This window comes from Myodes glareolus, chromosome 23 (genome assembly GCF_982192425.1).
Source record: "Myodes glareolus chromosome 23, mMyoGla1.1, whole genome shotgun sequence".
Classification (NCBI taxonomy): Eukaryota; Metazoa; Chordata; class Mammalia; order Rodentia; family Cricetidae; genus Myodes; species Myodes glareolus.
The window spans coordinates 36,426,591-36,443,009 of NC_142048.1; the positions used below are offsets into that span (position 1 = coordinate 36,426,591).

The 16,419-nt window shown below is 41.0% G+C and overlaps 1 protein-coding gene across 1 annotated transcript in view; it reads left to right on the top strand.

Moving 5' to 3' along the window:
- The window catches only part of Dlc1 (DLC1 Rho GTPase activating protein), a 360,174-nt gene that overhangs the window by 185,559 nt on the left and 158,196 nt on the right, over positions 1–16,419 (top strand). The window lies entirely within an intron of this gene.

Below are 16,419 nucleotides of genomic sequence, written 5' to 3' on the forward strand. Positions count from 1 at the left end.
AATAGTTAGCACTATAAGCTCACAGAGGGAGAAGTATAAACATGACATATAATTAAATAGGTTTATTTAAGAAGATTGTAAACCAAAAACATGAATGTGATACTTGGTACAGTTTTATATGTAAAATAGTCTTCAAGAGAAAAACTCTGAATTTGTTTCAACATATTCCATGTAATTTGTTTCTTAAGGAAAGAATATACTTATGTGGGTGCATATCTGCAATGTTTGTCTCCTTCTTTTCTTCCTTTCTTCCTCTATTTTAATTATGACATGATCTCAGCATGTAGACCAGGTTTCTCTAAACCTTAGACTCTTTCTGCCTCATGAGAAAAAGCATGAGATATGTGCTTGAACTATCCAAATGGGATAGTGGGAAGGGGGTTCCGTGTGTGTGTGTGTGTGTGTGTGTGTGTGTGTGTGTGTGTGTGTGTCTGTGTGTTCATATGTATTCACACATCATTGTCCACACCAGTTGCTCTCAACTTTTTCTTTTCTTGAGACAGTCTCTCTGATTTGCCAAAAGTGGCTGACCTAGGATTAACCTGTCCCCACCAACACCCAGCACCGGGCAACCAGAGTTGGATCTTCATGCTTGCCTGTCAAGCACTTTCCCAATTATTCCATGTCCCCAGCCTTGCTAGAATTTTCTTCTTGTTACTGTTTCAATAGCTTCCCCCAGGGTCCCCTCCGGTTGAAACTGTAAAGGGGAGGAGATCTTTCCTTCCTTGTGCAAGCAGACTGTCCTGGTACCCCGCAGACCTAAGATTTTCTTATTTTGTGACTTTAGTGGATCCAGGAGCCAACTTTGCATTTGCTATAAAACTTCCCATTGTTTCATAATACAGCAGTGAGCCGGATTGTAGGCCCTTTCAAAAGTAGAGGTTGCTGAGGCTGGGGGTTGTCACTCTGTTGGTAGAGTACTTGCCTAGCGTGGACAATGCTCTGGGGATCAAACATGGGAATGTTTGTATGTCACAAGCCTGCTAGCCCAGCAACACTCAAGACAACGGGAAGTTCAGGGTCATCCTTAACTACACAGTGAATAGAAGGCGATCTGAAGCCTTATCCCATAAAAAAAACTGCGTGGGGAGGAGGGGTTCATCTCAGTGTGACTTTGTGGACCTGGTTCTGAGATGGCATATATCATTCTGCAGCTAATCAGACGCTGTTTGCCCAGATGATCCCTGGTACCAAAAACGTAAACACACCCCATCCTCCATCCCCATCTCACCTGCACCTGCACAGGGCCTTTCTGTGATGCAGACTGGAAGAGAGGAGGCTGGAGACATTCAAAACACCCTGCAAGTGGAGATGTACAGACAGCCATGCGCATAACACATACTGCCGGGCCTTAGGAAACCATTCCAGTCTAGGACAGACTCCAGCTCTCTGGGACTCGCTGCAGATCACAGAAGCACAGACATTGCCCCGCAGGAAATGACAGATAAAATTTCAGCAAAGTAGGTTTAGTTCGATTGCAGACAGAAGTGGGCAAGAAACCCTCCTTGTATTCGTTCCTGATAGATCCCGAGTAAGCCACACTGGTGGCGCTGGTCCATAGACAGGGCTGAACATCTGGAAATGCTTTGCTCCATCTGCAGCGGGGTTGCAGCCTCCTGTTCTTTCTACACCATTTCCCATGACTTCAGCTTACTGTGCTTTTGTTTTCTTTAGTGAAACTATTTAACCCCTGGGGTTTCAGGTTTTGTTTTGTTGTTTTCACGGAATAGGCATGCATTAGACTTCCTCATAGAGGTTTTTTTTTTTGTTGTTTTTTTTTTTTTAAAAAAAAGGAAATGATGCACCTGAACTTAACTTTTTTATATTTCTTTCAGTGTCTGGTTCCACATAAAGGATATAAATGTCAATAAGAACAAATACCTGTATAACCCTATGGGATGTGGGATAATATTTTAGAAATCCCTTAGACGCAGTGCTTTGGCATTTGTTTTAATTGTTTTCATATTCTTTTTAATCTTCCAATTAAAGGGTTTGATTTCACTTATTTCATGTAATATTAAAAGTCATAAAGCATGCAAGGTTACATATTGGTTTCATAGTACTCACTATCATCCTATATAACTAAAAAAATGGATGTTATTCCTATATCTTAAGTTAATTATGGGACATTGGCCTTTGGGTTGTCTTTTCCTCTTTGACTTCACTCTTTCTCTTGGAGATCTTTCTCATCTCATTCAAGATGTATTTGCACAGGCCCAAGCCCCAGCTACTCCTCCAGGGTGATACCCCACCTTCAGCCACCTCCTTAGACTGGCTTTTAAGATGCTCAGGTCTCCACATCCCATACTCTTCACCCCAGGGTCTAGACTTCATGTTTCAAAAAATTGCCTGTTTGCCACAATTTCTATATTGGCCAATTCTTTGAACCCTCTCAGGATCTCCTCAACTTAGAAATCAGTACCTTTTGTGACCCTTTAAATCTATACATAAATACATCAGACAATGTTTATCCCTCTTTACCCTTTCTTACCATTAGTAGGATATATTTTTTCTATTATTGTGTTAATTTGCTTTTCGTCACTGTGATAAAAACACTGACCAAAACCAAGTTGGAGAAGAAAGGGTTTATTTCAGAGTATAGACTCTACTCTATCATCTAAGAAGTTAGGACAAGAACTCAAGACAGCAACTGGAAGCAGGAACAAGCAGATAGGAGAAGGAACACAGCTTACTGCCTTGTTTCATCTAGCTTATCCAACTAGCTTTTTTAGCCAACCTGGTACCCCTTACTCAGGGCTGGACATTCTCACTGTGGACTAGACCCTCTTGTATCAATTCACTACTGAAAAAAACACACCACAGACAGGTCCAAAGGTCGATCTGATAGAATTAATCAAAGACCCTATTCTCATAGATACCACTCAATAATTATCTGAGTAAAAGGAAAATGGTATCTTTCATAGATTAAGGGAAAAAAGGAGTGCTCATCAATTAAATGTTTGTTAAAGGGTTTGTTCTAATTTTGAAAAACACTTGTCTTAAGAAAACAAAACCAAAAAAAAAACATATTTCTGGAAGCTTCCAGACATACTGATTGAAGATTTCTTGGGTCCAGCTATCACAAATGTCAATGCATTCTCCAGAGGAGTCTTACCAACACCAAAGGGTGACAACCATTGGCTGCTGTCATACCATTGACTGTCTTATCCCCATTTTCCTCCACAGACACATAATCTCCATTTTGGCTTCAAAAACATTATCATGTAACAAAATCCTTCTGAGGACTAAGACAAATTATCATGATACTGGCTAAGTGCTAAAAGCTTCTATCTTGTTGCCTATAAGCGAAAGTGTGTCAGTTAAAAGCCATATTGTCCTTATTAAAATATGTAGTACACTGCACATGCAGAGGCTGTAGTCAATGGGAAAGAAAGAAGTCACAGATGTACATTGTATGGAACAGAGAGAATGCTAAGGAAGGCTCATACATCACATAGCTGCACCATTCATCTCTGGAGAACCTACTTACTATTCAGTCTGAGAAAGTCGGCAACCTTTGAAAATTTTGGTAATGATCCCATATACTAGATGGTGGAGATAGAAGGAGGGGCTGGATGCCACACTGCTCCACCACTACCATTCAATAAATCAACACATATGGGAGCCAGGTTCTTGTTTCACATCTACCTTTTCCTATAGACCCGCACATACACCCTTTCTTGGTTCAGGGCTAAACTAGCCGCATCTTGAAACAGCCCTGAGAGCATTACCAAGCACCATTACAAGAGAAAGGAATCCTGGGCTTCCCCTCAATGAAACTGCTGACCCCTACTCCAACGCTGATCTAAGTGTCGCCAAACACTGGCCCTCTGTTCTCTCTCGCTCCCACTTCCTCTTCCCTGCACTTGAAAGCCCTGATAAAGGGAAACATGGGGAGCAAGTGATGTTGGTATGTGCTGCCTTCCTGCCCTGCCTGTTTGGCTGTCTCAGGATTTCCTCTCTCTAGATCTTGAGAGCACGTTCTTTCAGTGCGCAGACAGCCTGCGGAGCAAGATAAGTTGTCAGCACTAAACTGTAAAATCCTCAATATACTCTGGACGTTTTTAGCCACGGGAGAGGTCACCTGAGCTGGAGCTGTCCACAGAGGTTGGAGTGGGGGGTAGGGATCAGCGCCCTGAAACTGGAAGGGAGAATCTGAGGCATTTCTAGGCAAAGAAAATGTTGGCAAAGTCAGGACTGAGGGGATGCGTGAGGCCTGATGATGCAATTGTGTAGCTTGCCAGCTGGAGCTCAAACTTGTGTTTGGAGAGAGAAGGAGAGAGAAATGGGATAACTCCAAGCTTCAACAGGCCTTGGAGAGTCATTATAACCTTAACTAAGAACACTAAATCTCATAATCAGTGGTATTACCCCAACTGCGAGATCTAGATAGGCCTATTCTTAACTTTTATTCAACAGTAGAAAGAAAAAAAAATAAAGGCAAGAACTGTTTATTTTAAAAGATACCACACCAGAAGCCATTTGATAGCCATCACTATCACTTTTTATAGAAGACCTGACTGAACGGGACAGAGTCGCATATTTTCGAGCTATGTTTTTGGTTTGTGTGACAGGTTTTGTTCAAGTGAGCGTCTACATTAGTATAACTCAGTCGTTTCTCTGACAGCAGATGATACTGTTAGGATAAAGGAAAGATAGCTGAATCTGGGGAAGTGAAGGAAAAAATCTGCTTCTAAAGAAGCTTGATTTTCAGACTGATTTCAGAGCCTGTGCCCCTGGTGCGAAGTGTTAGCCATTTGCTACAGCAAAGCGACCTGCAAAGAGGCCTGCTTTAGATCACGACACTTCACACTTACAGGGCAATGCTGCCCTCTCACTTCCTGCTGCCAGCCATCCTTTGTTTCTCTTTCAAGATTTTAGCTTGCAGGGTTCTTGCATTATTGCCAACCGAGCTTGTGGGCCAGATGTGAACCCTTCACTCACGTAGTCTGCATGAAATTCCAAAGGCAAAACCACTGCCCTTCCATTTCCCTGTGAGGGTGTTTTTCCTTTTCCTACTTGAGACAGTGATGGCCCTTCCCAATGCTGCCCTACTATGTAAATAACAAAGAATGAGCCAATAGCATTTGGTAAACCCACAGCGTGTTAGGTGGGGCATTTTCCAAGAAAATGCTAAAAGAATTGACCTATAAATTTTGGCTTGCTGTTTGGCACTTGCAGAACAGGAGCAGCCACTATTTGGCATCTGTGGTGGCAATTGGCACTGTGGTGAGAGCGGAGAAGGGGGGGAGACTGTCACCGCTGTGACTCGGGAAGCACCAAAGGAATGAGGGAGTGGATGTCACCTTGCCCTTGAAGGGCAACTGTAAGGACTCAAAGACTTCCCAGGGGCTCCAACTCTTGAGGTTCTGCCACCTCCCAGCTGTGCCACCTCAGAGCCAATCTTGTAAGACATCTTCCTCTGAGAGCATCAATATCCCAACTGGGGCACAGAGGCTGGTTCAAAAGTTCATAAAATTAGGCTTGTCCTCAAACATTCACTGTCTCTTAGCACGTTATAGGCATGCTTCAGAGTGGGTTTCTCCACACTTCTTTTCACAACCAATATTTTTTTTTCCACCTAGGCAATTAGAAAGTATAATTTCACAAGTTAAGGTTACTAGTGCTATGATGAGACACAGTGACCAAAAGCAAGTTGGGAAGGAAAGGATTTATTTGGTTTAGGCTTCTACATCATAGTGTATCATCAAAGGAAGTCAGGACAGGAGTCAGACAGGGCGGGAACCTGGAGACAGGAGCTCCTGCAGAGACCATGGAGGAGTACTGCTCACGGCTTGCTCCTCCTGGCTTGCTCAGACTGCTTTCTTTTATAGGACCCAGGACCCCAGCCCAGGTGTGACACCATCCACAATAGTCTGAACCCTGGCCCCCATCAATCACTAATTAAGGAACTGCCCTACAGGCCAAACTACAGGCAGATGTTATGGAAATATTTTCTAAACTAAGGTTCCCTCCTCTCAAATGATGATAACTTGTGTCAAGTTGACATAAAACAAGCCAGGACAATAGCGAAGACAAAGTCCTGTAAAAAACAAAAACTAGAGAAAAACACAATGAAAGGACAAGCTGAATTTGTTTATCATTAGGATCAAATAGGCATAACAAGTGTTGAGCTATCTAAGCGCTTCTTAAATGATTTCTCTCACTTGCTCATCGCTGGCTGCTATCTAGACTCAAACCAGCCGCTGACCACACACTGAAGAGACTTACCGAGCAGGAAGTCCAAGCAAGTGAAAGAGCAGAGAGAGCAAAGCAAAGGCTTCCTAAGACTTACTTCAAGAGGCCGGAAAGCCATATGGGTGTCAAATGTCTTTGATGGCTACCATGTTTTCTTTACATCTATTAACAAGAAGATTCCACCTCCTCTCAAAATGTCGTTTTCCAGAAGGGGCACTGGTGAGAAGTCTCTACTGCCCTGCACCATCTGCAAGTCCCTTCTGGCGGTCACTTGTGAATGCCCTTAGCCGTGACCTGTGAGGTCACTGTTCCCTGAGCAGTTCTAACTGAGCTGAGTGGCTCATGAAGCTTCCCTCTTTTTTCTGAGGCCTCTTTCTTTCTTTCTTTCTTTCTTTCTTTCTTTCTTTCTTTCTTTCTTCCTTTGATTTCCTCTCTTTACCTCCTTGTATGTCATCAGAACAGTAGGAATTTCGCTTTTTCCTCGTTTTAAAATATGACTTTTTGTTTAAAATACCTAAGATTGCATTATTTAAAATATTTATAATAGCTTTTAGGCTATTTTATTGAGAAGTATCTCTGAAACTGGTGTTGCTAATGGTAGCACATGCCGATTTACTTAAATAACTGTGTTTTTAATGTGTTACCATGTGCTCTGAGATGCAATACAAGTGGCATACCTCAATATAATCATAGCCCACCTTTATTAAGTTGAAATATTTGTATTTTATTATACTATAAACATTAATATAATCAGTATTCAATGTGAAATGAACAATCAAGATAAAATTCAAGCTTTTCTGTTATTATTAATAAGTAATAATAATAATTAGTGTCTTACTATAATACAGTTTGATCCAGTTATCACATCACTAAAAAATATGTACAAACCCATGCCAGGTCACTTCCTCCTTAGTGTGAGAAAGACCACCTCCTATCCGTCTCCTTGTGAAGGTGGACATCTATCTGTCTTCCAGTTACATCAGTCTGATGGTTGAATTCTCTTTGTGAACTGTAAATAACAATAAAGTTTGAGCACAAAAATTTTATTCTTCACTTTCATTTCCAGCTATTGCATCAAATGCTTATTTTTAGAATTCATCAATTTTAGGTCAAGCTTTCTTATTTTAAAAATACTTTATTAGAAATAATAACACTCCATTACTTCTTTTTACATTTTGTTTTCCAAGTTTATTGTTTTGAAATTTTTTAATCACCCCACAAAACAAAAGTTTCATGCATCTATTTGGAGTACAATTATGGTACCCCACTAACTTTGGCTCTTTTATAACTCATGTATCATGTGATTAATGACACCCCATCCACACTCCCACCCCAGCTTGCTGAAGTCACTGTGTAAGTCTCTTTCCTATAATCAAGACTTTTGTATAATTATTTACAAAACAAAAGGAGGAACTATTCATATACTCATACATGTTTTACATACATGTATTTTTTATTGGGATAAATAATGGAATAATGTTGTAGAATTTGGAGATTATGATTAGTTAATGAGAATATATTCAACCATATATGTACACATATATTTGTGTGTTACAATATAAATTATATATAACATAATATATATTAAATAATATGCATGTTATTTGTGTCTAATATATTAAAACCTCTGAAGGATTTACAAATTAGTTCTTGGTGTGGTCCATCTTTTTCATTTCAATGGCAGAGCATCTACAGGTATTTCCATTTTTCTTTTTCCTGGTGGTCAATATGTCTGGGCATTCTTTTCTGTACCTATTGTCATTCATAACCCTTCTTCCAGGAAGTAAATTTCAGTCTCTTTGCTCCTTTGCTGGAACATAGTTAGAGGACCTCTCCAGATTTATTGGTGCGTGTAGCCTATGGTTTATTTAGCCTTCATGTTTATTCAAGGCAGTGCTTCTCAACTTCCCAATGCTGTGACCTTCTAATACAGTTCCCCACACTGCAGTAACTCCCAATCATGAAATTAATTTTGCTACTACTTCATAATTTTAACTTGCTATTGTTATGAATCATAATGTAAATATCTGTGTTTTCTTCTTCATGTATTCTTGAATGGCTGCTGTGAAAGGGTTGTCTGAAGAAGTCTTGACCCACCCTTTGAGAACCTCTGATTTAAGGCACGAGGCAAGAGTAGGGCTTTGGTTCCTTTCTGAACAGTTATACAACTCTCCTCGCACAGTTTGTTGAAAGGGATTATCATTACACTTAAAAATAGCAGAAGAGTCTTAGAATCTTCTATTTGGCTCCATTGTCTACACCTCCCTCCCAAAGACATTGTCACCATGTTGATTATCACTGCTTAGAGGTCATCAGAAAGTCAGAGAATGGAAATTTTCCAAGATGGCTGCTCTCTTTTGAAGTCACTTAGGTTGTTTAGGTCTTTCATAATTGTTTCTACATTTTTAAACCAATGTATTATTTTTTAAAAAACAGTAACAAATTTATACACCAAGTTTGAGTTGGTTCTGTATGACGTCTATAGATTAGCTTGCAGCAAACTGCTATTCAGGCAATCATATGTCCTTAAATCCATTAACATGGTATACCCCTGTGATTAGATCTTCATTAACTTCTCATAGCAAGGTTTTATAACTTCTGAGCATTCATTTTTACATAAGTATTTTTGTCAACTTTAACTTAGTGTCCCCCTTTCATCATCATGCTGTGAATCTAATTATCTTGTCTCATAGTCATTGTTAATACTTCCAATTAGTTTTTAATATCAGCCTTTAATTCTGTGATCTTGCTGTACCTACTCTTTATTTAAGGCTAACCCAACTAGAAACTAATCAATTTTATTGATCTCCTTAAAGAACTAGATATTGATAGTCTTATTTGTTTTTCAGCTTTTCATTTTAATGACTTCTGCTTATATCTTAATCGTCTCTATTCTTCTCTTGTAAGATCTAGAGGCGTCTTTAGTCTAGGACCAATTGAGCCTCATTGTTGACTTGACTGGTCTAGAGAGTCTCACAAATCACAGTAGCTGATGGGAACTTCAGGGAATGGTCTTCCTACTGACTCCTGTTCATCTTTTCTGGCTTAGAAAGCTCTTTCTCATTCCTGAACCAAAGTGGTACTTAGCGCAAAGCAGAAGAAATCTCTCTGCAGAGAAACAGAGCTCTTCATCTGGGGTACTCCCCTCTGTGAATGCTAGCTGACCTCTGACCTTTGCCTCACAACTTTCAGGTCAGATTTGGGCTTCCTTTTTGGTTGCCCAAAACCTGCTACCAGTAAACAGTTGACATTGAGACAATAGTAGGACTCACTACTTTTTTTTTAGCATTCTCTCACAGTTCATATGTACTTTGTCTCAACGTGTGGTATGTATTAATAATATAGCTGAAGAGCTATAATCAGTAAGTTAAATTATCACCAAGAAGTACATAAATTCCTACTTGAATTTGATATTATCCCTAAATGAACATGACTGAGTGTGTAAAGTCAGCCAACTTTCTTTTGATTCTATTTGTGGTTTAGTCATGTCATTTGACATGATAATTGTTATAATTCAAAGAGTAATAGCATCTAGCAGTTGTTCGTGAACATTTATTGTAATTAGTACATTTATATTTTATGTGAAAGTAAAACAGAAGGCCTGAGCTTTTTGCTTATTTCTCAGAAGGCAGTCCTAGGGTACAAAATCAGTAAAATGTTGATAATATTTAATACTGATTCCAACAGCAAGATGCATGCAGTAACTAGTAGGAGTTGGGATATCCACAATTTAAAGGCAGATTAAGTAGTCATAGTGACCAGAGAAATGTCATAGCTACACCAGCGTGCTGAACTCCTTCACTTAATGAAATACTAGAATTGGATGCTGTAAAAAAAAAAAAGCTGAAAAATTAAAATAATTAGGACAAATAGAAGAATTTTAAAAATGAAGAATAAGATGAAAGGTTTGATTCCTCCTATAATTTTAAATGTACCTAAAACTTATTTTATTCTTACATACTCAGATCTTACTAAATCAATATAAGTTGGAAATGTATGATTTATTTCACATTATGTTACAGTGGCTTTGCTTGCTTTTTGTAAGAATTAGACTTCCGAAATCAGGACAAAAAAATGACATCATAACATAGGAAAAATTCTGGAGGCATCACTACTTCCCCTTTCTCCTCGGCTAAGAAAATTTAATGACATTTATTACCAAAGAGGTTCTCAACCAGAATATAATCCCCACAGCTCCACATGCAGAAACAGATCAAGACAAAAAATGACCACTTATTAGAGCAAATGTGCGCATCACGACCTTCCTGGCGGAAACAGTCCTAGTTACCATACATCTCATGTGCCAGATAGCAGTTGTCAGAGCTATCATGATATGACATTCCTTAGACCAAAGGATGCTCCCTTCTTTCTACAAATTCTCCTTGCACTGGCCGTTTGGATATCTACGCGAGGGAGAACTCCTTTGTGCAGTCATAGTCTTTAGTTAGACTTACGCTGGATTAGGCTTTGCCATTCATTAAGCTGGTTTTTCAATTGCAAGGACCAAATCACTAATAGGGGTTAACCAAATGGGGTTTTAATAAACTCCTTCCAACTGGTCTTAAAACAGACAGACAGACAGACAGACAGACACACACACACACACACACACACACACACACACTTTTAATTTCTCATCATCATTCATATATTTAGAAACCGTAAAGTAGCACCCTGAGTAGTCCTAATTGTTAGAATTGATTCATAAAAACAAGTTGCACCATAAGACCAAAGTGCGTTTATGCTGCAGAGCTTTGGAAAAGATGCTCTCCCTCACTAAACCAAAGAAACTAGGACCTAAACACACCATAAAATGGTAAAGTGTGTTTGCTCCCAGAAGAACAAATTAATAAATTACACAGAATTGGATAAGATCTATAATACATTAGTACAGCAAGATAATTGTCTGAAATGGAAACAATTAGAGACCTACTTAAGTCAAGCTTCTCTAGGTTTAAACACAGATAAGAATCTGCTCTCCGGGGATCAGAGAGAGTTTTCACAGCTTTGCCTGGCCAGAGTGGCTCTGCCTGGAGCTGCCATTCGAGTGTATCACAAAAATAAGGACCTGCAGAACTGTGAAATCATTTCCCCTACAGTTCCAGTGGAATCTTGAGGAACCGGCGGACACTGCAACCCTCTGACCCCCATGCCCAGCTGGGACAGGGCCGGTTATCACAAACTGGCCTCACCCATCGGTAACATAAAAACTGGGGATATTTCAAATTTTGCTGAATGTGCTAGAGGAATTACTACCTAAACTCTAGTTTCTAAAGGACAGTTATTTGCACTGCCACGGGTTAATTTGGAAGGTCGACTTGGTTGGGTGAAGAAACATCCAGACTATAAATTGGAGGATACCACTTTGGTTTGTGTTTGTGGGGACATTTCTAAAGAGGTTTTCTGAGCAGTGAAGAGCTACCCTCAGTGTGGGTGGCACCATTTCATAGACTGGGGTTCCAAATGTTAAAAGAGGGAAAAGAAAGCCACACCACTATGCACCAATCCCTGTTCCCCTTCCCTGCAGTTGCCAAGGACCGAGCCCCACCCCCAGCCCTGCCTGCCACCATTGATGGAAAGCACACCTTTGAAGTGTGAGCCAGGATCAACCTCTACCCTTAAGTTGCTTTTTGTCCAGCATTTAACTTCAGAAATTAGAAAATCAGCTAATACAGATGCATAACATTTCCTATAAACTACAAGAGTGAACATATTGATGATAATAATAAGTTTAAATCAACTCTAAATTAAAGTGATTTTAATATCATATTCATGATATATGGCTTTGGCTGAGATAAAGCCATATAGCTGAAACAGTCAGTCTCACTACAAAATATCAGCTTGGCAAGGTTTCAGAAATAAGTATGCAAGATTCCAGCTCTTTATTGTGCAATAATAAAATTAACAATTAAAGCCCATCTTGATTAAAAATGTTTATCTGACCTTTAAAAATATTTATCTGGAAGGTTGTAATAGTATGCCTATATTGCCAACAGTGGGGAAAAAAAACTGAGACAGAAGGATAGGGAGTGTGAGGCCAAAGTAAGCAATATAGCAATGGCAAGGGGGTGGACACAGAGACAGAGAGAAGGAGAAGGGAGAGGGAGAGGGCATTAATATACACCCTCACTCCCCAAGCTATTAATAGAAGTTATAATTTTGTTATTAACTTCTTTTAGTAGAACTTCCTAGGTAGAAAGCTAGTGAAATAGTTCATTGGGTAAAGGTGTTTGCCACCAAGGCTGACAACTTGAGTTCCTTCCCGAGGACTCAGAGTAGAAGGAAAGACAGTTCCTGCATGTTATCGGCTGATCTACACAAGAGAGTAATGTCGCAAGCATCAACATTCACACTCACATACACACACACACATACACACACACATACTACAATAAATAAGTGTGCAAAGTACTTTAGACTCTCTTAGGGTAGGTCTACAGATCACTCTACTTTGTGGGATTATACTAGAAATGAATTGGCTTCTTTTCTGATAACTACGGAGATGGCCTACAGCGAAGAGCTCGTCATGTTATCCTAGGGAGCTGTGCTACAAAGGAGTTGGACTAGAGTTTCATTTTGAGATGAGACCTGGTGGTTCCTAGAGTGAGCACTGAGCTGGGCCCGGTTGTCTTGAATTATTGCCAGTCAAGAAGATGACCTAGAGCCTCTCAGCCTGTTCGGGTTGCTTCCCTCCACCAGATCTAACAAGCTATTTTATTTGGCTGAAATTGGGAAGTTTTGGTCCATAGCTTGATAGGAACTAAACCTAGATTAATAATGGATCATTGTCATTATTAGTTGAAGGCCTATCAAAATGGTGGGGAGGCTAGTGAGCTTTGGAGGCAAACAGCATTGAGTACGGGTACCTACTGACGGACCATCACCAAATTTCTTCTGCTGGAGCTGCTGTTTCCTGATCTCCTAAATGGAAACTCTTAAACCCCCATACTGTGTGCTACAATGAATCATGTGTTGCTACATAAATCTAGAGGGATAAATGGTGATACCCATCGTTGCTCCTCTTTCCTTTCTCAGCTTAGCTACAGAAAAGTTTCCTGCCAAATAAGGTCAAAACCGATTGTCAGTAACGGTACAGCTCGCCACTGTAGATAGTTAGCTTGATCCAGCTCCTGCCATTCCCAAAACATCTCCACCCTGTCAATAGCTGTCAGTCAGATTTTCAAAATGAGACAGATTCTGTCTTTACTGTTAAAAAATGAAAATACTCTCTAAACAATTGACTAATACCTTCTCTTAAAACACATCACTTGGTAATCATATAATTCATCACAAGTCACCCCTCTGAGTTTCACATCCAAATATTCAACCAAGGGTCAAAAATGCTCACTGAGAAATAAAACACTCCATCTTTATGTACCAAGCAAATTTAGGATGCTTCCATCCCCTAAGCAGTGTTTCTTGACCTGGGGGTCACGACCCCTGTGTGGTTACCCTTGGGCAACCCTTTCACAGGCCTCCCCTAAGATCATCAGAAAACATAGATATTTACATTACAATTGATAACAGTATAAAATGACAGTGAGGAAGTAGAAAGAAAAATAGCTTTATGGTTGGGGGTCAGCACCACATGAGGAATTGTATTAAAAGTTCGCAGCATAAGGGAGGTTGTTGCCATCCCTTAAACCATACATTATATCCACTCTTGACACAGCATTTACATTGTGCTAGGTATTATAATTAAGCTGAGAGGACGCAAAGTGTGTTTGAAGACCATTCCAGAGTCTTTCCCAACACTGTGTCACTGTCTAGAGGGACTGCAACATTCACTGCCATTTTTATCTCTGGGTCCTAGAGCCCCTTCTACACAGGTACCAATAGATGGCTGTATTACCAATTGCTAAGGGCTGTGATAGAGAAAGGCTTCGGAGTCATCCTCGGTTATTCACTGCGGCTACCTCTGTTGTCTGACTGGAGACACACTTTTCAATGGAGCGATTGCTATAGGTCACAAGGTTCATAGGTGAGTGATATCGGTGGTTAAACTTTCTCCTCTGGTAGCAAGCATAGACTTATCTTCCAACAGCATGGACAATAGTTATAGGAATGAATTTTGTACTTGGAAACCATCTCAACATCGTCATGTTTAATGACGTAAGTACTTGTTACCTTCAGCAATATGGCCTTATAATAATGTAGTGGAGATTAAGCTTGGCTGTGTTGGTGATGCCTTTAGTCCCAGCGTTTGGGAGACAGAGGCAGGGGGATCTCTGTGTGTTCTAGGCCAACATGGTCTACAGAGCAAATTACAGGCTAGCAAAGGCTGCACAGAGAAACTCTGTCTCGAAGCCAAAAAAAAAAAAAAAAAATGTTATGGAGAGTAACCTAGGCAAGAGCCTATAATATTGGGGGAGTAAGCTATAAGATCCCTTTGGGCATCAATACAAAAATATGTAATTCATTTCTGGTACTGGGAGTTTTATTTGGTAGCATATGATGTCTTTGGGGGCCTTAGCTCTCTTTTAAAATTCCTTCCATACGCATCTATATTTTAGGAAACACCTACTGCAGTAGTTTTCCTGACTTTTCAAGGTGCCTCGGTGTCTGTTGTCCCTCCCCACGCTTCCCTCTCTCCCTTTCCCTCCCCTCCTTCTCCCAAATTAACCCTCCTATTCTAGCCACCACTTTGTCTATTTATAACGCTATATTCTAGATCTGAAGTTGCTCCCTGGAGGATGCATCCATGTTGGGGGCTTGAGCCTCGGTGAAACGGGAGGACTTTGAAGTGCTCCAGCCTAGTGGGCCATGGAGGTCTCTGAGGGTCTAATCTTGGGCTGGATTAACACACATGGGATTCTGAAAGAGTCTTGTCAAGAGTGAATTGTGGTAAGAAGAGCAAACTTGACCCTGAGTCTCTCTCTCCCTTCTGCCCAGCGCACTGATCTCTTCCTTCCTCATACTTTGCAGCAATGATGCCACCTGCCATTAGGCCCTTGAGAAAGGCCGATCTAATAGCGCCACTTGAAAGTCTCCTTAAAAATTGCAACCTGAATAAACCTCCGCGTAACCATGCAGCCTCAAGTGTTTCGCTATAGCAATCGAAACAGACCCGTGTAGGGAGCCTTAACGAGTTGCGAAGAGTAAATCTTAGGATGTATTTTAGGATTATTACAGAGCTGTAATTACTACTGTTAGTTACAACCACTGAGCACTCTCGCTTGCGGGGTCTTCTGTACGATCAAGTTGTCAAAGGTGTCTGGAAAAGCGGATACAGGCAGAACCGTAGCGCTGCCGGAGAACAGGGTGGGTTAAAAACGCCTTCTTGACTTGAAACAATGAGGGTGACAATGAGCGTTCACACAGCACCCGGCAATTGGCACCGCTGCTCGTCCAGTGTCATTTCGTCTTGCAAAGGTTGCAAACTGGCTGGCCCTTTGATGCTGTCTCATGCCGCGGAGCTCGGCTTTCCTGCCGAACCTTGAAAGCTATGACATGGAATCGGGGGACAGTGAGAAAGAAGAAAGGAGGGAGACACTGAAAGTCAGAAAACCTGCCAAAATCATTGGCATAAATGTTTGGTTTTTTAGAAACCAATAATATGTCTGGGGGGGGGGGAGCAATTGGCTCACATTTTATTCCCAAAACTGTACAAAAACTGCCTGGAACCTATTTTTTAAAAAAATCTTCTGAGATGGGTAATTGATATATAACCAATAATCAGTTTGCTTACTTAGAAAGCTGGTGTTGCAAAACCTGGGCATATTTGAATCTAATTTTGAGGCACAGCCTGGGCTTATCAGACTAAACCACTAACCACTGACTGTAAAGGAGCAGCTTGGAGAAGAAATACAGGGAGCTGGTGAATATTTTGTTTTAAAAACTCAGGCTACCATTTAAGAAACAGTGCAGCCGGGTCTGCTTTACCGTGTAACCACAACTTCAAAGCGAGCCTTGGTCTCACAGCCAGTCGACTCTAAAACCTGGGGTCAGGGACATCAATCTCTGCGTTGATGAGAAGAAACCTGGATGACAGGGCTACCTGCCCTGCTCCATGCTCGGTCGGTCGCGAGGAAGGAGCGGCTGGCATCTTTAGGAAGCGGCACCGCAGAGCGAGCGAGGTGATTGGGTTACGCTGGGCGCATCCCGATAGCGGGCGCGGGAGCCGCTGGCCCTAAGCCTTTCCAGATGTGGCCGCGGCGCGCGCTGGGCTGTGGGCCAGGAGGCCGCCTGCAGCCACGTCCGGAGGCCGCAGCGCCAGCCGCA